Raw genomic sequence first — 22279 nt, forward strand, 5'->3', positions numbered from 1 at the left:
CTGGCAGATGTCTCAAAATCGACAGCCCTTGTTCTTGTGGGTGACTTTAACCTGCCGGATATCTGCTGGGAGCTCAATACTGCACAGAAGAGGCAGTCTAGGAAGTTCCTAGAGTGTATAGAGGACAATTTCCTTCATCAGCTGGTAAATGAGCCTACCAGGGGCAAGACACCGCTAGACCTACTGTTTACAAACAGAGAAGGGCTGGTGGGAGATGTAGTGGTTGGAGGCCACCTGGGGCATAGCGACCATGAAATAATAGAATTTTCAATACTCAGAGATGCAGGGAAAACCATTAACAAAACCTCTACACTGGACTTCCGGAGGGCAGAATTTTGCCTATTCAGAAGTCTAGTTCAGAGCATACCCTGGGAAACAAAGCTTAAAAACAAGGGGGCCCAGGAGGGTTGGACATGCTTCAAGCAGGTGGTTTTGAGTGCACAGGAACAGGCTATACCAGTGTGCCGAAAGGCTAGCCGGCGGGGAAGACAACCGGCTTGGCTAAACAGGGAGATTCTGAATGAAATCAGAAATAAAAAGAAACTTTACCTACTGTGGAAAAGAGGGCTGGCTACTTATGAAGAATTTATGGAAATAGCTAGATCATGCAGAAAAAAAATCAGGGAAACAAAAGTGCAATTTGAAGTTAATTTGGCCAATTCTGTCAGGGATAATAAAAAGTCCTTCTTCAAATATGTTAATAACAAAAGGAGGGGCAAGGAAAACCTCCATTCTCTGTTGGACTCTGAGGGAAATATAGTTAACAAAGATGAGGAGAAAGCTGAGGTACTTAATACCTACTTTGCCTCAGTTTTTACCAGTAAGACAGGTGGCCCTCAGGACAACTCATCTCTGGAGGTGGTTGACAGAGATAGGAAGCCAAATAGGCCCCTTGTATTCCAGGAGGAAATAGGTGGTGATTTACTGAGCCATCTGGATCTTCACAAGTCTATGGGACCAGATGGGATCCATCCTAGGGTGATGAGGGAGCTAGCAGAAGAACTTGCCAAGCCGCTCTCCATCATCTTCCAACAGTCCTGGCTCACTGGGGAGGTCCCATATGGTTGGAAACTGGCCAATGTTACCCCAGTCCACAAAAAGGGCTGCAGAGCTGACCCTGGCAACTACAGGCCTGTCAGCCTGACCTCGGTGCCTGACAGGGTTATGGAGCAGATCATCCTGAATGGAATCACACAGCACCTTCAGGATGGACAAGGGATCAGACCCAGCCAGCATGGGTTTAGGAGGGGCAGGTCCTGTCTGACCAACCTGATCTCCTTTTATGATCAGGTGACCCAGCTGGTGGATGAGGGGAAAGCTGTGGATGCGGTCTATCTGGACTTTAGCAAGGCCTTTGACACTGTCTCCCATAATATACTCTTGCAAAAGCTGGTAGCCCATGGCTTGGACAAGTGTACTCTACGCTGGGTTAAGAACTGGCTGGAGGGCCGGGCCCAGAGAGTGCTGGTGAATGGGGCTGCATCTATCTGGTGGCCAGTCACTAGTGGTGTTCCCCAGGGGTCAGTGTTGGGTCCAGTCCTGTTCAACATCTTTATTGACGATTTAGATGAGGGGATTGAGACCATCATCAGCAAATTTGCTGATGACACCAAGTTGGGAGGGAGTGTCGACCTGCTGGAAGGCAGGAGGGCTCTGCAGAGGGATCTGGATAGACTGGAAAAATGGGCTGATTCCAGTGGGATGAAGTTCAATAAGGCCAAGTGCCGGGTGCTGCACTTTGGTCACAACAACCCCCTGCAGCACTACAGTCTGGGCACAGAGTGGCTGGAGAGCAGTCAGACAGAAAGTGACCTGGGGTTACTAATTGACAGGAAGCTCAACATGAGCCATTGGTGTGCCCAGGTGGCCAAGAAGGCCAATGGTATCCTGTCCTGTATCAAAAATAGCGTGGTCAGCAGGACAAGGGAAGTGATCCTTCCCCTGTACTCTGCATTGGTGAGGCCACACCTGGAGTATTGTGTTCAGTTCTGGGCCCCTCAGTTCAGGAAAGACATTGAAGTGCTGGAGCGGGTCCAGAGAAGAGCAACACGACTGGTGAAGGGACTTGAACATAAGACCTATGAGGAGAGGCTGAGGGAGCTGGGGTTGTTTAGTCTAGAGAAGAGGAGGCTTAGAGGTGACCTCATCACTCTCTGTAACTACCTGAAGGGAAGTTAGAGCCAGGTGGGGATTGGTCTCTTCTCCCAGGCAGTTAGCAATAGGACAAGGGGGCATGGGCTTAAACTCTACCAGGGGAAATTTAGGCTGGATATTAGAAAGAAATTCTTTACAGAGAGAGTGGTCAGGCATTGGAATGGCCTGCCCAGAGAGGTGGTGGACTCGCTGTCCCTGGAGGTTTTTAAACTGAGATTGGACGTGGCACTTAGTGCCATGATCTAGTAAACGGACTGGAGTTGGACCAAGGGTTGGACTCGATGATCTCTGAGGTCTTTTCCAACCCAGTCGATTCTGTGATTCTGTGAATTCAGGGGTGACATAGCTGCAGACAGTGCCATGTGACTCAAGTGACATAACATTTAAAATTGTTCCATTGTGGAGTGGATAGCAATTTTCATTCCAAAGTTTCTGTTTTATGGCATTCTCATGAAGAAGAGAGCTTTACACCGATCTTTACCTCTGCCTCTCCAGTCCAGTTTAGACCAGGGTAGTGGATTGATCCCAGTCAGAAACTAAGCACCCACCAGCCACTCACTCACTCTAAAGGGCAGGGAGGACCAGCAACAAATGAATGAGATGGCTTTTCACAAGTAAATCAGTTTTGGCTTTGAAGTCAAAATCATTCTCTGCCTCGAATTAATTTGTGTTTAGGTTGCTAATTTGTGACAAAAGCATCAAAACTAATACATTTTCAGCTGCAGACCTGCAGGTATAAAGTGGAAATTAGTAGCATTTTTGAAGGGTCTAAACAAATAATACGTCTTAGGTTCCTCAGTTAGTAGCCTCTGTTCCCCAAAGTTATATCTATGGAGAGAAATAGACCTCTTCATAGATGTATGTAAGACCTTCCTACTGCTACACAGGAGTCCTGAGTCATCCTACAGACTCTCGTTTTCTCTCCAGTGGCTGTGACTCAAGGCTCCTAGGTTAGGTTAGCACAGACCCTAATGAAAGCTGTGTGGGTACCCCCCTTCCTCTCTCTTTTATTTTAGCCTTACCAGACCCTTCTGGAACTCTGTATTTCCACCTGTGATATTTTGTGTCAGAACTCATTTGAAAATTGTCCCTAAAGCACAAGACAGGTCATCGATCTCTTATGAAATGGATTAGCCAAAGCTAAAAGAAATGCACACAACCACACTGTGATATTGCTCAGTATCTGTTGTACAAACATGCTTACAATGACACTGAATATTTTGACAATTCCATGTTAGTCCAACAGATTTACAGTCTTGAATCGCTAAGCAACATCCGGTTCTAGGAAATAAATTAACAGTAACACAAATAGATATTTTCAAATGCATTAATGCTTTTTATTCAGTTTAATTAGCTTAAAATGAACAGCATGCATTACAGAGCTTTAAGGTACCAACAATCCTGATCATTGGGTGTGCACTGACACTGTCACCCTAAATTTTACCCCAGCCGTGAGATCTGCTTTTTCTCTGTTGGTTACTGGATGGAAAGCTCATGTCAGTAGAGAAAAACTGGCTGCTTTTGAAATTGGCTTTGAAGTTTTCCATAGCCTGCTTGAAAGTTAATTTACATACAATCTGATCTTAGTTACCATGGAGTAACTATAGAGATACTCTGTTGCCTCCGTGAATACCTACCCACCTATGCACAGTAATGAAACTAAGATCAGAATCTGGCCCCTAAAATATTTTTGCAACATCAGATTTCTCTCTTTTGAAAACAGTTCTCACCTCTTCAAAGACTTGAGAGAGAGGAGACTCCATATGCCTCTCCCCAGCATCTCTTTGAAGTATTATAGATGTGACACTGTTTCCAGGGAAGAGTTTGAACACTGTAAAAAAGACACACAACATCCTTTCCATTTGTCCTTTCAAAGTCCTTTGCTATGTCTTGGATTAAAAAAGAAAAAAAAAAAAAAAAAGCGTAACAATACCAATGGTTTAAAGATCCTATAGGTTTTTTTTGGACTTCGTTTGTATCAGTTAGCTATCAAAACACACTTGGCCAACATTTATCTAAAAAATAAGCTTCAGTGTCTAGGAGCCCAGCTCTCTACCTAGCGCAGTGTGCATCCTGGGTCATGTGTAACAGTGTGGGGCTGGTAAGAAAAGTGTCTGGAATATTCAAAGAAAACAGAGAGAGATAAGTACATGAATTACAGTGGCTCTAATGAGAATTAGCTTCTCAGGTTTGCATGATCCTTTGAAGATCCTAGCAGCCAGCCACTGCTGTCCTACCATTGCACTCCCAAAGTGAAATCACTAATCAAGAGCAAAATCACAAGTGATGGGATTGTCTCATCTACCATTAGACATGTGCAGTGCAGACTTCTACACAGGTTGTAGGTGGTTACTTTAAGGCAGAATTAATTTCATGCATGCAATGACTGGGTCAGGTTTACATGTTGTGCACTAAATCTGGGTGCTCACCACTCCAGAGCAGTAGTGTACCTGACAGTTAATGAACAGGTCTGGACCATATACTGTAGCATAAATCGTAACTATCAACCCTGAACAGGAGTTCAGTTTCTTTCCTTGGCAGATGTCTGTGTTTCTCTTGATATCAGGAGCCAGAAAGGGTCACCATTTGGAGGTCTGGCCCAGAGAACAGAGTTTCTTAAGAAAAAATAATGCACAATATGCAAATTTGTCTATTACTATTCTTATTAAAAGTGGTGTGATTTGTTTATGACAAGGAAAACTGAATGGCTTTCTCTAAATGACACCAGTATGACAGGACATGTTCAGACTCTTCAAAAATGTGCATGAAAATGGAATCTGTTTTGAAAACTGATTTGTCACAATAAATGACAACATCCACCTTCCAGAACAAATCTGGGACCTTTTGGTCAAAGAAATTCCAAATACATTCAATCACAAATCATTACCTTAAACTTTTTGAGGTTTTTTATTAGAATTTGGTGCAGAAAAGTAGCTAAGCGTATACCTACATTTGTCAGGCCCTGAAGGCACCAACAGGTGTGTCTGACTGTCCCTGCCTAGCCTCACGTGGGGCTTCACCCCACCCCTGCCCATGGGCCTGGGACACCACTTCAGCTCAGCCTGGGACCTGTCAGGACTGACCTGAGCTACACTGCATGTGTGCACATCCCCAGCCATCTCTCTGCTCTCCTGATGTGCTGACTAGACTTCCCAGACTAATCCTGGACCTCACTTGTCATCTTATATTTGTCTGATGAGCCCAGTCACTGTCCCCAACCCGGCTCTTCTGCCTGCCTGTGGGCACAGCAGGATGGGGCTGCAGGAAGAGGTCCTTGCCCTGAACCCCCTTGTCACTTTCCATCCTGTTCTCATCCCACAGATGTCTCTCACTGCACCCTGACAATGATTGCAAGTAGTTTAGGTCAATAGGAGCAGATTTGTAGAGTGAAATAGTTGATGCTGAGACAGGCTATCCAAGTTCTGAGGTTGACTTCAGATTAGGTCACATACAAACCCATGATCTGTAAGCCCAAATTGTCTGAAGCTCATCAGATTTCTCCCAAGAGGCATGTTCCTCTTCTGCGTCATCCTGAAGGAGTCCACTGCACAGAGTGAACCAAAGCACGGTAAAGTAGGCACTGCTTGGAAATTCATTTCAAAAACACACTCCTGATCTGAACAACAGTTCCTACATAGAAGTCCCATAAGACCATAGCTTCGTTAATGCATATTAAAGAACTGTTCCTGAGACTGACTATTCAGCAGTATTAAGGACTGATTTGGAAACATTTACAAGCTGTGACATTAGAAAAGTTTTGAAATTCCACATGCAGAAGATTCACATTGCTGTAAGATTTTTCTTCCTCCAAGTTCTTTGTGTATGATATGTAATAGTTAATATAACAGTCTGTACTGGGCCTATGAGCAAACACAGATGAACAAGACAATGCACACCACAGAAGAATAGCTTCTACCAAGACTCATTGACAGTTTGTCAACTTGTCAGCCTGCCAATAAATCATCTGTTGCTTGGCTTGCAGAGGCATGCTTTTGTGAGACTTCTATAAAAGGAGAACCTTGCAAGTTCCTTTTTCTTCTTTGGAATATCTTTGTGCTGTATTTATTGTTGACATCTGGGCTATAATAAGAGATCATAGACACATTGTCACTTTGGAGGAGTTCAGTTCCCTCTGGCATATATCTGCTCTCATTGTATGAGATAGTTTGATGACTCAAACTGAGATGAAAATATGAAGCACCATAAGATAATGATGAGTCAAAGATAAAGAAACTACTGTCATTATGATGAGAACAACAGAGGTCAACACACAAATCTTTGAGGGGTGAATCTAGGGACCTTTTAAGAAGAGTTTCATTGAACTTCCACCATACAACATACTGTACAGTTGATAAAGCTTATGTTATGTTTTGAGATACACTCTTGTCCTACTTTGACTTATATACAACAACTCATTTCCAGAAATGCTTGCCACAGGCCATATTCTACAGTATGTTCCTAACAGAGGGCATCACTGAGTTGGTCACTTCAGGTTTCTATAGAGATATGAAGTCTTTACTGTAAACCACATAGAGGCTTTAGAAATTCCTTCTGTTCTTCTGTACTATGTGAATTTAATAAGCTCTAAAGAGATTGTCACAAGATCTTTTCTCTTTCTTCAGTAACCAAGATAAAAGATGGAACCAGACTCAGGAATTGCTGTTAAAAGTTTAATATACAGGTATGTGGTTGATTAGCTTTGGCTGCCTGCCAAGTGCCAACCAAGCCACTCTATCACTCCCCCTCCTTAACAAGATGGGGGGACAAAATCCAACAAAAAGATTGTGGGTTGAGATAAGGACAGGGAGGTCATTTAATAAATTGCCATCACAGGCAAAACAGATTTGATTTAAGGAAATTAATTTCATTTATTACTAATCAAATCAGAACACAATAATGAGAAATAAGAACTAATATAAAAACACCATCCCCTCACCTCTCCTTTCTTTCCAGGCTCAATTTCACTCCTGGTTTATCTATCTCCTCCTCCTGAGTGGTGCATGAGAGTGGGGAATAGGGGCTGTCATCATTTGGATCGCTTCTGTTCCTGGTAAAAACACAGAGGAGATTGTTCTGGGAGTAATCAAAAAACATCTAAATGACAACACAGTCATTGGTCCCATCCAGCATGGGTTCATGAGGGGAAAATACTGCTTCACAAACTTAATTTCTTTCTGTGACAAGGTTACCCACAGGGAAGCCTGTTGATGTGATCTTATTGGATTTCAGTAAAACCTTTCATACTGTCTCTCACAGTATCCTCCTGGACAAGATATCCAGCATACAGCTGGGTAAACACACAGTGCACTAGGTGAGCAACTGGCTGACAGGCCAGGCTCAAAGGGTTCTAGTAAATGGTGTTACGTTGGTGTGGTGACCAGTCAGTAGCAGGGTTCCATAGGGATCCATCTTAGGGACAGCACTCTTCAATGTCTTCATAAATGACTTAGACTCAGGACTTGAGGGAATATTAAGTAAGTTTGCCGATGGCACAAAATTAGGAGGAGCAGTTGACACTCTCGAGGGAAGGGAGGCCCTGAAGAGGAATCTGGACAAAATGGAGAACTGTACAATCACCAGCTACATGAAGTTCAACAAGAGCAAGTGATGGATTTTGTACCTGGGACATGGCAACCCTGGCTGTACATACAGACTGGGGGACGGGAGCCTGGAAAGCAGCTCGACAAAGAGGGATCTGGGAGTTCTGGTCAACAGCAAGTTGAACGTGAGCCAAGAGTGTACCCTGGCAGCCAAGAGGGCCACCCGTGTCCTGGGTGCATCCAGCACAGCATTGCCAGCCGGGCGAGGGAGGTGATTGTCCCGCTCTGCTCTGCACTGGTGCGGCCTCACCTGGAGCACTGTGTGCAGTTCTGGGCTACACAGGATAACAAGGGTATAAAGCTACTGGAGAGTGTCCAGAGGAGGGCCAAAGTTGGTGAAAGGTTTAGAGGGAAAGCCATATGAGGAGTGGCTAATGTCACTTGGTTTATTCAGCCTGGAGAAGAGGAGACTGAAGGGAGATCTCATCAGGGTCTACAGTTTCGTCACAAGGGGAAGAGGAAGGGTAGGCAATGAACTCTTCTCTCTAATGACCAGTGACAGAACCCAAGAGAATGTCAGGAAGATGTGTCAGGAGAGGTTTAAGTTGGACATTAGGAAAAGGTTCTTCACCCAGAGGGTAGTGGAGTAGTGGAACAGGCTCCCCAGAGAAGTAGTCACAGCCCCAAGCCTGACAGTGTTCAAGAAGAGACTGGAAAATGCCCTCAGTCACACGGTGTGAACTGTGGGGTTGTCCTGTGCAGGGATTGGAGTTGGACTCAATGATCCTTGTGGGTGCCTTCCAACTCAGGACATTCTATGATTCTATAAACACTTTACCACTCCTTCCTCCTTATGCTCTTCCCCTGCTCTAGTGTGGAGTCCTACCCACTGGAGACAGTCCTTCATTAACTTCAACAATGTGCTTCCTTCCCACAGGCTGCAGTTCTTCACAAAATGCTCCAGCATCGGTCCTTTCCATGGGATAGAGTTTTTCAGGAATGGACTGCTCCAGTGTGATTCCCCCATTACAGGTCCTGCCAGGAGCCTGCTCCAGCATGGACTCTCCAACAAGGTCACAGCTTCCTTTAGGGCACACCCACCAGCTCCAGCGTGGGGTCCCCCACAGGCTGCAGGTGGAAATCTGCGGCACCATGGACCTTCATGGGTTGCAGGGAAACAACCTGCATCAGCAGTCTTCACCATAGAGTGAAAGGGACTCTCTACTCCAGCACCTCAAGTATCTCCTCCCCCTCCTTCTTCACCAACCTGGTGAAGATACAGAGGAGGCAGAATAAGATACAGAGAAGGCAGAATTACTGAATACCTTCTTTGTCTCTGTCTACTCTGCCGGAGGCTGTCCTGGGGAGCCCTGTACCCCTGAGACCCCAGATGAAGCCAGGTCAATGGAGGAGTTTGCTTTAGTCGATGAGGACTGTGTTAGGGAGCAATTAAATAGTCTGGACATCCATAAATCCATGGGTCCAGATGGGATGCATCCGCGGGTGCTGAGGGAGCTGGCTGAAGTCATTGCTGGACTGCTCTCCATCATCTTTGCCAAGTCTTGGGAAATGGGGGAGGTGCCCGAGGATTGGAGGAAAGCAAATGTCACTCCAGTCTTCAAAAAGGGCAAGAAGGAGGACCCGGGTAATTATAGACCGGTCAGCCTCACCTCTGTCCCTGGGAAAGTAATGGAACAGCTTGTCCTTGGTGCCATCTCAAGGCATATCAAGAGGGTTATTAAGGGCAGTCAGCATGGCTTTACCAAGGGTAAGTCATGCTTGACCAACCTCATAGCCTTTTATGAGAATGTAACAAGGTGGATAGATGATGACAGAGCGGTGGATGTGGTCTACCTTGACTTCAGTAAAGCCTTTGACACAGTCTCCCTCAGCATCCTCACAGCTAAGTTGAGGAGGTGTGGTCTAGACAAAAGAGTAGTCAGGTGGGTTGCAAACTGGCTTAAGGAGAGAAACCAGAGAGTGGTAGTCAATGGTGCGGAGTCTAGTTGGAGGCCAGTATCTAGTGGAGTGCCTCAGGGGTCAGTACCGGGGCCAATATTATTCAATATATTCATTAACGATTTGGACTAGGGAATTGAGTGTACTATCAGCAAGTTTGCTGATGACACTAAGCTGGGAGGAGTGGCTGACACACCAGCAGGCTGTGCTGCCATCCAGCGGGACTTGGACAGGCTGGAGAGTTGGGCGGGGAATAACCTAATGAAATTTAACAAGGGAAAGTGTAGAGTCCTGCATCTGGGCAGGAACAACCCCAGGTTCCAGTATAGGTTGGGAAATTACATATTAGAGAGCAGTGTAGGGGAAAGGGACCTGGGGGTCCTGGTGGACAACAGGATGACCATGAGCCAGCACTGTGCCCTGGTGGCCAGGAAGGCCAATGGCATCCTGGGGTGGATTACAAGGGGGGTGGTTAGTAGCTCGAGAGAGGTCCTCCTTCCCCTCTACTCCACCCTGGTGAGACCACATCTGGAATATTGTGTCCAGTTCTGGGCCCCTCAATTCAAGAAGGACAGGGAACTGCTGGAGAGGGTCCAGCGCAGGGCAACAAAGATGATTAAGGGAGTGGAGCACCTCCCTTATGAAGAAAGGCTGAGGGAGGTGGGTCTCTTTAGTTTGGAGAAGAGGAGACTAAGGGGGGACCTTATTAATGTTTATAAATATATAAAGGGTGAGTGCCATGAGGATGGAGCCAGGCTCTTCTCGGTGGCAAACAATGATAGGACAAGGGGTAATGGGATCAAGCTGGAACACAAGAGGTTCCACTTAAATTTGAGAAAAAACTTCTTCTCAGTGAGGGTGACAGAGCACTGGAACAGGCTGCCCAGGGGGGTTGTGGAGTCTCCTTCTCTGGAGACATTCAAAACCTGCCTGGACCTGTTCCTGTGCAACCTCACCTAGGCGTTCCTGCTCCAGCAGGGGGATTGGACTAGATGATCTTTTGAGGTCCCTTCCAATCCCAAACATACTGTGATACTGTGATACTGTGAACCTTGGTGACTGCATGGCTGTTTCTCTCATATGTTCTCACTCCTCTGTCCCAGCTGCTGTTGCACAACAGTTTTTACCCCTTCTTAAACGTATTATCACGGAAGTGCCACCACCATCACCTTGCAGAGACAGTTCCCTCTTGGAGCCAGCTGGAACTGGTTTTGTCTGATATGGGGGAAGCTTCTGCTATCTTCTCACAGAAGCCACCCTGTTACCAAAACCTTGCCACATAAACCCTATACACAGTAGTAACACATAATAATTTCTAAGTTACAAGCAAGCAAAACAGGTTTTCTCCCAACACAAAACTCAACACAGGTAGTAAGACTGCTCCTAGATTCCTATGCAGTTACGTTTCTTAGATCTGGATAGTAAGGTCTCTGTGCACATGTTGGGTTTTTTTCTTATTTGCTGATTGTTCCTCTTCTAGCTAAAGGCAAAATATGTAGTTACATGTATTTGTTTGTGGAATAACTTAGAGCTACTGAAGCATCACTAGTATGAGATGTTGATTTGTCTACTTGGCCTAAAAAGGTGTGTGGGGAACAGGTTCTCTGATCACATTCATGATCATTACACCATCTCTGAAAACAAAATTTTGAAACTTCTCTAGCCATTGGTCTCACTAGCAGCTTTGACCTATGTTGTACTGGGAAGGGTTCAAGGTTTACTGTCTTTTCAAGTACCATTCTGCCTGATACCAACTCTTTCCAAATGTCCTGCAGCCATTTATTGTTTAAAACAGTGTAGTTACAGGAGACCTACATTTACTTGGTTCTGAATTGTCCCCCTCCAGACAGGAGGGGGTGAGAGGGGTGGCTTAACCTAAGTAATGATAGGCCAGTAAGCTGCAGTGTCTCACCTGACCTCATTCCCACACAATCTGGACTCAATTGCACAATGCTGAGTGAGAACCTAAAACTGATTGTTTGGGAGTTCTGTTATTGTTTTAGGCATGAGCTTTTTTTTTTTCCTGGTGGTAAGGTGAGATGATTGTCAGTGACTGTAGTAGCCATGGGGCTGAGCTCCACTCCAATGGTAGTGTCATGACTTCATTCACCTGGACAGCATCAGGTACTCACAAAGCAGCATGAGGATTTAAAGATTTGGCAAAATATTAATATCAGTTAATATTTACAGTCCTCCATAAAGTTTGGGATGCATCGTGTGTAACACACAGTGCTTTAAACCAAATGTAATGAAGAAAATGTCAGTTCAGGGACAGTCTGAACAGTATTGTGGTTTTAACATCAAAATTCAGTCAGCTTCATTCTACCTGTCCCCCAAGCTGGGTTTGTTCTTTCACACTTGCACTCTTTCTTTCTCTCCTTCAGGGAACATTGAGGGCTTACTTGCCTGCTCTCCATTTGGAACAGGAAGAATAAATTATTTCTTTTTTCTTGCTTTATTCTTCCTTATACCTCCCTCTATTGTTCTCAGAGGAGTTTTAGGCTGCTTAATTTCTGTACGCTCAGGTGCACCAAGCAAATGGTGTAGCTTCAGACTGTGTTTCATCCATCTACATCTCTCTCATTAAACATCATCCTTCTGATTAACTAGATTAATTAAGTTTGGCTCTCGCCCACATGGAAAACTTTGTCATCTGTGTTCTGTATTTTATATAGGATAGTAGCATTTTCCCAGAGTATATTCCTGGACTCCATTGCTCTTTTTTGCCTTTGTACTCTAGAAAGTTAATTTAATTTCATCAGCAGTTTTTCTTCTATCATAAAACTGTTTAACACAGCCAAACCTATTTCAGGCATGTGATTATCTTGGCAACATAAGCTCACACAAGGTTGTTTTACATTGAATGTCACTTATATGAGAGGGAGGTCAAAAGGGATTGCATGCACTGTTCTGTCATGAGACACAAAATTTATCTCAGGCTAGAGAGGCACACTGCATTGAAAAGTGTGATCTGTTGCAAAACTGCATCAGAAGCCCCGCCAAGAATTTGTCAGAACAGAAAAATGGATGGCCCTAAATATACAGTTTCTGTACAAATGCAGCATCTACATTAGATAAATAGTATTTTAATAGGTAATTATCAATATTTTGATTAATTCTGTCCCTAAATCTTTAGAATATTTTAGTGATACATTAATGAGTTATATTTTCAGATCTTTAAAAAATATTAAATTATCTCCATTTTTCTTTCCATCCCCTGTCCATATGTACCAATATAGTGTATTTTGTCTGAAACTGTAGCATTTATACTGCCATGTTTCAATCTATTACTATTACAAATTTTATTCCTGTCAGCTTCTGAATTTCCCTCAGTTAACAGCCAAGTTAATTTGCCTCAGCTAACATCCAAGTTGATTTCAGCAGTCGACAAGGTCTTAAAAGGGGAACATTCCAGCTGCAGTCTTTAAAGAAAATAAATGAGGACAGCAGGAAGATGAGGAAGGTTTTAGCGATCTTTGTGCATTTGTCAAAAATACTGAAAGCATCTTCCAACACCAATCTGAAACAAACAAACAAACAAACAAACAAACAAACAAAAAACACTAAAGTATAACTCTGGGAAAAAGATTAATGACTTGATGCTATGCACACATCTTAAATGCAATCTGAAATGCATCTGGTATAGGGAATATTTCCAGAGAAAATGTTTTAAGGATGTTAAGCGAAAAGAATTTTAGTTAAACTCTCCTCAGCATGCCTCTTCCCATTTTAAAGAAAGATGAGCTACGAGTTTGCATCTAATCTCGCAGGGTGTTTAATTAACCCTGCTGATGAAAACATGAAAATTATTAACAGCTCTGTGTTCAAAACACACCACTAAACAAGATCTTATAAGACCTTTTAGTATGAAAGCTCTAGGTCATTTACCTGCTCTGAACTCAAAGCAAATGAGGCAAAGTCTATGTTGGTAAAGGGATTCTACCTTCATTAAACACACAGTCCAATACCTACTTTCCAGTAGCAACATCTGTGTACCAGGCAACTAAATCTCTGTAGAGTATATCTTCCCATTTTACCAGATACAGCTGTTAACTGTATAGTTCTTCAGACTCCGTGCCCTACATAGACTAGGGACTTAACTCAGGGATTTAGTCACTCAAGCACATGCTCCTAGATCCATTTCAGGTGTCCTGGGGTATCTGATACATCTGCATGAGACTAATGGATATGACACAAGACATAGAGAAAATCTTTGTTCTCTGGACCACTAGTTAGAAGCCAGGCTAGACTCTTCTGGGACCCTTATATGTGGGACTGAGTGGGGTCCCCAATGTATTTATTTTATTCTGCTCATTTTGTTGGGTCAAAGTCTCGTAACATGAAAAACATGAGAACATGTTAAAAGAAAATTATGTTCTGACTAGATTAATCACACACTGAGACACATTTCATGACTATTATCTCATTTCCATTGAAGTTGAGGGTTCCCTTGACTGATGCAGTACTGCTGTAATCCAACTTTTAATCAGCTCCCAGCTGTGATAGAACTAATACCAGTGAAGAATATCAGGTTCACAGTGTTGTGAGCAAGACAAAAAACAGCAGCCCTTGTAACGTTTATCATGAAAAAAAAAACACAGTTAAATTATTTTGATAGCTCAAGCAAGAATGTTGGTTACCAAAGCAAATTTAATCCAGTGTTTACCTGTGTGAATTGAGAAGTTACAAATCATTGCTTTGGCAACCATCCCACATAGCAATAGGTGGATTAGATTATTATTATGAGGATTAGATTATAAACCTTTTTTAAAAAAAAATATTTTCCTTATGCCTGGAAAATTTGAGTTAGCACAGTCCAAGATATTTTCAATTTCATATGTTTTAACCAACATTACAGTAGGTTAACAACCTTTGTACCATACAATACCTTAATTACAAGTGACCAATCTGGTGGGCATTTATCCAAGTGGATATTCATCCTGGAATATAAATTTAAACAGGTATCTGTGAACAAATACAGTTTTATTTTCCGGCAGGTTCATAGCAGCAATCTTGAGAAACAGCAACAATGTCAAGATCAAAAGTATGGTATTTGCTGCTATGTTCACCAGGTGTTCTGAGAGTCTATTCATACTGTCCAGATTGAGTTGCAAATACTTAATCTTCGGCTAGCAGACACAAATATGAGTAATGCCTCTGAGACTGACAACGGGAAGAGTAAATATAAAGGTCAGTGAACAAAGGGCAAGACCCCCCTTGAATACTGAGTAAAAATCAAGTTGCCTCTTCCTTGACTTCGAAATGAATCCTTCAAGGAAAATAATGATATAGCTCCCAAGAGCAACATGCAAATCAGGGAATTAATCTCTAGCAAAATGTTTTATGTTATGGAAACCCACAAATAGACTTGATTCAGTGACAGTAAATCAAACATGCTGGGTAGTTCTGCTTGACTGATGAGTACACATGCCACTGGCAGCAGGGCAGTGACATATACAGGATAGTAATAAATACTTTCACTGTCAGCTCAGCAGCCATTGCTCAGTGACACTAAAGGAATATACAAAGCTTCCAGCAAAAATGCAATCCAGCTAACAAAAAGATTTTTTGCTTTTCTGTAGCTTCTTCTGTGCTACTCTTTTCTGCTGATCAAGAAATGACCAGCTTGTAAAGATATGTGAAGGAAAAAAAAAAGAAAATCTGTCTACAAGATTTTTGTGCTGTTATAGTTTTGTGCTAATAGTGAATTTCTGCAGCTGATGCATACCTCCATAGCAACATTGGTACGGTATCTGCAGTTCTTCTTTTCTCTACCCTCATTCTACTGTCCATCTCTACTGTATCCTCATCTGACTCCCACCTTCCTACTCCTTAATAAAGCAATGGTAAAGTAAGAAATAGCATCCTGGGGTGTATTAGAAGGGGGGTGGTTAGTAGGTCAAGAGAGGTTCTCCTTCCCCTCTACTCTGCCCTGGTGAGAACATACCTGGAACATTGTGCCCAGTTCTGGGCCCCTCAGTTCAAGAAGGACAGGGAACTGCTGGAGAGAGTCCAGCACAGGGCAACAAGGATGATGAAGGGAGTGGAGCATCTCCCTTATGAGGAAAGGCTGAGGGAGCTGGGTCTCTTTAGTTTGCAGAAGAGGAGACTGAGGGGTGACCTCATTAATGTTTGCAGATATATAAAGGGTGAGTGTTACGAGGATGGAGCCAGCCTCTTCTCAGTGACAACCAATGATAGGACAAGGGGTAATGGGTACAAACTGGAACACAGGAGGTTCCACTTAAATATGAGAAGAAGCTTCTCAGTGAGGGTGAGAGAACACTGGAACAGGCCACCCAGGGGGGTTGTGGAGTCTCCTTCTCTGGAGACATTCAAGACCTGCCTGGACGCCTTCCTGTGTAACGTCATCTAGGTGTTATGCTCCGTCAGGGGGATTGGACTAGATGATCTTTTGAGGTCCCTTCCAATCCCTAACATTCTGTGATTCTGTGAAAGGGGCTGCTATTCATGACATTTACTGTCAATGGGGAAGGAGAAACAATTGCTAGGGACATTCACAGGAAGATCGGATTGCTCTGAATCACACTCTGGTGTAGTTTGTGTCTTTCCATGTGGGGAGCCTAGGGAGACTGAGGCCAGGTTATTCCACACTACATCACACTAATTGCTTGGCTCACTAGTGCTGACCTCTCCCAGCTACACAACTCCTTCAGCACATTCCAGAGTTTGCAGCTAGCCCAGAGGTACATCTGTGCCCCTAAAGCCACAACAGCTATAGCAGAGTATACTAGTGTTCGCATGCATTTAAGTGTGCTTTGCATTTACTCTGGAAAGAATGAACTTCAGACTCCACAGTTCAACTGTGCACAATTTTGCCAGTGGCTGTGAGAGCCAGAGGATGTTACCAACAGGACAGGGAAGAAGGAGACAGACAAGGCAAAGATGAACATCTGGGATGCAGAACAGAGGGTGATGGTAAACCCTTACAGGACTCCAGACCAACAAGAGGTCTATTAACACAAGAAGAAAGAAATTCATTGAAGAACTTTAACAAAATAAGAGACATTAGATGAATACATATTTTTATCGCTCCATTTGAACAAAGAGAAATCAGAAAATATGAAAAATAACAAGCCTGAGTTTTTAATGGGAGGAAAGAAAGATGAGATGAGTCCAAACTCCACAACTCTCTGAATAAACACAGGGTCCAGAGCAGAGAAAAAACAGCACCATACCTGGTCATCTGGTCATTAGATATTTGAGTGGTACTCAGCCTGCACTAGCTCCTGCTCTGCTTTCCCAGCAGCAGCATGATGGGTACAGCCTGAAAGTTTCCAGGGACACAGTAGGGACTGTTTCCTTTGACAGGGGTCAGTCCACTTGGCTTCCCAATATGTCTCTCTAGAGCTGATGATGCTCCCAAGTAACAGCCCAGCAAAATTTCCAGTGTGGCAACTAGTTAGGCCGCTTATTCGCTGATGTTCCAAAAGTTCTGTTCTTCATCTCCAGACTAGGCTTGATGTTAATAAGCAGATTAACCGATGTTCCCGAGGATTCTGTTTCTGCTTAGTGTCATGTGTCATGAACAGCTCACCTCACCATTCCCAGGTGTACAGGACAGACATGTATTGGGATCACTTGGCAAGAGTTTGGCAGCAAGGTTCTGCAACAGTCCATGAGGGGCCCATGATGGAGCAATCCATTCTTAAGGACTGTAACCCATGAAAACAACCCATGCTGGAGCAATTCTTGAAAAACTGCAGACTCTGGGAAGTTCCCACACTGGAACAGTTAATGAAGGAGTATATTACATGAGAATACATCAGAAAAAGGGAATAGTGTGAGGAGAAAGGACAGATAAAAATAAAGCATTATTGAATCACTGCAACCCCTGTTCCCCATCCCAGCTGTGTTGCTCACAAGGGGAGAAGGTAGAAGAGTGAGGAATGAAGGAGTGAAGTTAAGCCTGGGAAGAATGGCGTTCATGTCTTTGCTTCTCACTATCTTACTTTATTTTTAATTGGCAATAAATTAAATTAATCTTCTCCAATTTTAGTCTGTTTTGACCATGACAGTAAGTGATAAGCAATCTCCCCACGAGATTTTTCATCTTAATTTCTTCCTCTGTCCTGCTGCAGAGGGGTAGTAAGAGAGCATTGATGTGCGTCTGGCACCCAGCCAAGTTTAACCACCACAACGTGATCAGTGCTGCATTCACTCATTACTCAACACCAAATAGTAAGATCTGGTGCATCTCCAACCCTACTGCTTTTGAGAGAAGCACTGGCTGTAACTCAGAAAAGTCCCAGGGGAAGCAAACAGTGAGTTGAGCTCTTTCATCATACAGAGTCAGTGGGCAGGCTGGTTGTAGCCCCAGGGCCCTATAAGGAAGGGACATCTGTAACTGGGGATGTTCTGGAGCATCTGTCTTGGATTTTTCCTGTTCATGCTTATTTTAAAGTTTGGTAAGCAGTAAGAAGTTCAGTGCCCAAGAAATACTACTGTTTCAGAGGTATGTTTGGAATGTAGAAGGTACTGTAGGACTGTAGACATACAAGGTAGCATACAGTTTTGCTAACAGGATGATGACTTGTACTACAGTAATATGTGAAATTAAAACTTGGCTAGATAAGGCAAGAATGATATTTTACCATTCCATGTTCTTATGAAACACTGGTGAAGTAAGGCTGTGTTGATACCAAATACTATAAGATATTTACAAGGCCTAACTTTGATAATGATACAACAAGTGTGATGGTATTCTAATGTAGAAACACTGTACACACAAATACAAGTAAAAGGAGAAATACTCTGAGATATATGATCATATTCATGCTTACAAGGTATGTGAAAGCAGATCAAAACTCTAGCAAGTCCTGCTAGCCTTCTAGAAAGACCTTTAGTAACAGAGGATGGAGAAAGCATATAATACCACCTTCACCTAAGTTACCTTCCAGCTCAGACCAACTGATCTACGAACTCATCTTTAACCGGATAATCATGTCTGGTTAAGTAGCTGGCGTATGCCACCAAGGATTCACTTGTTATTTTTATTTTTCATTTTTCAAGTTTATCCCATCTGTGACTTTAGTGCCTCTGCCCATGGTCTCTGATACACAAGAGTTTGCTAGTAGAAGCTGTAAGAACTTACTGCCCTAACGTTTTTTTGAGAGCCTTTTTTATTTTTGAGCTTTTGAGTATGCAAACACTGCTGTAAAAGTGACGGAGACCCTGCTGCAGGCAATCCTCTCTTCACTTGGGAGCCAGCAGTGGATCCTAATGTGAAAGGGAGGTAAGCAGGACAAATGCCTCTCTACTACATTTTTTTTAAGACCAATTCAATGACCAGACACTTGAACTGCAGCTGTGGTGTAAACCAGCTGAAGGACAGTGCCCCCCTCCCACACTGCTGGAGCACAGGAGAAAGAGAAGTACTCTGTATGTTGGGTAAAGGCTGGTTAGAGTCATATGTCCTGGCTGCCTTGGGAAGAAAACAACCCATTGCAGAACAGCAGTATTTTTGGGACACAGATCTAGAGTGAAAACAGAAAATTAAAACCTTCTCTTTTTTTTCCAACCACTATTAGCAAAGTTTTTTCTTTTGTAGAAATGCCAAGGCAAGCAATTATTGCTGGGTGAGCCATGTACATTTTCTAGTTCTGTACAACTATGTGTATCCTGCTCTCCCACACAGCTCCTCAGGAGACTGTTATTACAACCGTGTAGCTGCCATAATTGTGAGCCTTTATCTTTCCTCCCTAATAAAGGCAGTTCTAGGAGCAGCCAGCAGCACCACTCGCTCCACCTTCCATCTGCCTCTATCCACACAAGGGCTTCAGCACCTGGGGTGGCTGGTGGACAGCCTTGTGCATCTGTCCCTGGCAGCTTGCTAACCCACCAGGCAATTGTAGGAACATGCACACTGGGATACATTTCAACCTGCACCCCGGCCCACAGCCATAACAGAGCATGCACAGTAGCTGAACTTGGTCTTGAGGGTGTCTTTATGAACAGTCACAACAGGAGCTATGGACAAAGCCAATGAGTCTTGCAGTTGTGGATATCTTTTGCTTGTGGGGATAAACATGTGATGTTATTATAGTTACTGTTCTCTGCCCTGCTGTGTTTTTATGGGAACATAAGGACAGCTGTACTGGACCCAGTTAGCTCTATAAAACAAATAACTTGTGTTTGACAGTGACCAGTCACACCATTCTTTCGTATATTTGCTCTCCTAGCGTTTCTTGGGGTTTTTTTATGTTTTCATATACTTTTTTCTCCTTTCTGCTCTCCCTCAAATATCCTTGAATACTAGTCATTTTTTAAGTTGAATTTTAATATGGTGAAGGAACAGCAGAAAATATCCCAAAGTGATGTTTTTCACTAAATCTAGCAAAGCCAGTGAAAAATGGTGTGGAAATATCAGTAGTTAGTCTCACAAAGTGTTCCACTGTTGCTAGACAATTGTATTTCATGTGAGCTTAACGGCTGAGATTATATCACTTTCTACTGTTTCTCTCTGTGTGGAGACTAATGGATCTTATGGATCACTGTAAAAGTCAAACAGGCAACTTGTAAGAGTTCTATATAATGTTTAGAGAGTAACCAGGTGTCAGGTTTAATAGCTGAGAAAATATTATATTTTTATTAAATAAATACACAAATACTCTGTTTGGTTTGAGTCTGCTGAGGCTTCTGGAAACATTTAATTCACTTTTGACCTGTTCAAATGGTTACCAAAGGATTTACCTCCCTTGATCTCATTTAAGAAGTGAAACTAACACTATTTCTTTAATCTACATCATTGTGTGAGGACTGAAGTCACACAAAATGCAAGAGGTTGGTAGATGTTGCAACAGGCTGTCCTGAGAGGTTGTGGAGTCTCCTTCTCTGGAGACATTCAAAACCCACCTGAACATATACCTGTGTGATCTACTCTAGATGAACCTGCTTTAGCAGGTGGGTTGGACTAGATGATCTCCAGAGGTCCCTTCCAACCCAAACCATTCTGTGATTCTGTGGTTCAATGGTAGTGATAATTTGTTGCTACCTGCATGTATTTTGCTGCCTTTTTGGGGCATTTGTGTCATGGTTCAACCCAAGCCAGCAATATAACCATGATAGCTTCTTGTTCACTCCTCCCTCTCCATCCCCCAGATCAGGGAGAGAATTGAAAGGGAAGAGAGAAACTTGAATTGAGATAAACACAATTTAAAAAAATAACAAAATACCAATACAGTACTAGTAAATATATAAATAAAATAGAAATAGAATATAAAATACAAAATAAAGGATACTCAGTGTAATTCCTCATAAACTCCATCTGCACCAAGCAGCCAGTCCTAGGAAGCATTGTCCCTTGTGCAAAACATGCAAACAGAGAGGGATTATCACTTAATACATTATATGTGGTGCAGGAGTAGAAGAGAATTTTGGGACTAAAGAGAGATAAATGGGGCTGGTAGCATTTAAGTAGGTGGTTAGTCAGTATGTTTGTCACACCAAGCCTTGCTCTTGATTACCACAGTCCATCCCCTATCAAGTCTCATTTGTAACTATCTTCTGTGGAAGTTAATAATCTATTCTAAGACTACAAGTATGAACTTCCAGTAAACTTCAAGTCATTCTCACCAAAGAGTGGGGCAAGAGGTCTGGGATCCAGGAGAGCCTGGATGCCTAAAGGCAGCTACTGGTGGAAACCATATGAGACAAGGGGTACCAAGTACCAAATTTGAAGATTAATTTGCAGTGTAGCAGGAGGATATCAATGCTTTGAAAGACACAAGGTCAGAGCTAGTGACTGATTGAGAGGCCTGGGATCCAGGCACAGATACTAGGTGGACTTAAAATCTGTTTTGATAGCTAGAAGATCCATGAATATGGGTGTGGCTGAAAAATCAAGGGGAAAGCCACTGTGTCCATGGGTTTGGGATGGAAGAAATCTGTGACTCTGAGAGGGATGAGAGTCAGGTTTACAGGGCTGGGAAGGAGAACTTCATTTGTTCCAAAAGTGCACCAGACATGGTTTCCTCCAACAAGAACAGAGTTTCTATTAGATTTTGGGGTGTTTGTTTTTCTGTTTTTTACCCACTGACTCTTTCTTGATATGAAGGGCGAGATATTTCAGTCATGCATCAGCACCATATTGCTCTGAAAACACAGCCCTTGACCGACTTGGAACAAGCTCAAAAATATCTCTGAAATGGTATGCAATCAATCCCCAACAAAATGAATTCTGAAGCAATGTTGAAGTAATATCTGAATTCAACATTTATTAACGACACTGTTAATTGGAACTCATTTGTTTATCTCTTGTATATTATTCAAGCCTAAAAATGGTTACCTAGCTTTGAAGACACCTGAAAAGCATGTTTGAGTGTTTGAAGGAAGATGCATATTGCCCTTAAATGTAAATAACAGAAATGTGTCTTTCCTAATTGTATGTGACAGACTGACTTCCTGAATAACTACTTGTTCTGAATACACTGGGCTCAGGGAAGATGCAAACACTTCAGGAAAAAGGAGAAGAGGGAATAGATAAAGTCAGTATGGGAGTAAAAGACAAAGCCTCAGTTCCTAGTCAGTTCTAATGGAGACTAAGAACCATATAAAAATTTTGGCAGGAAAGGCCTGCTGAAGGTCAAAGGGAGGACCTTCAGCTC

Source organism: Columba livia, chromosome 1 (assembly GCF_036013475.1).
Source record: "Columba livia isolate bColLiv1 breed racing homer chromosome 1, bColLiv1.pat.W.v2, whole genome shotgun sequence".
NCBI lineage: Eukaryota > Metazoa > Chordata > Aves > Columbiformes > Columbidae > Columba > Columba livia.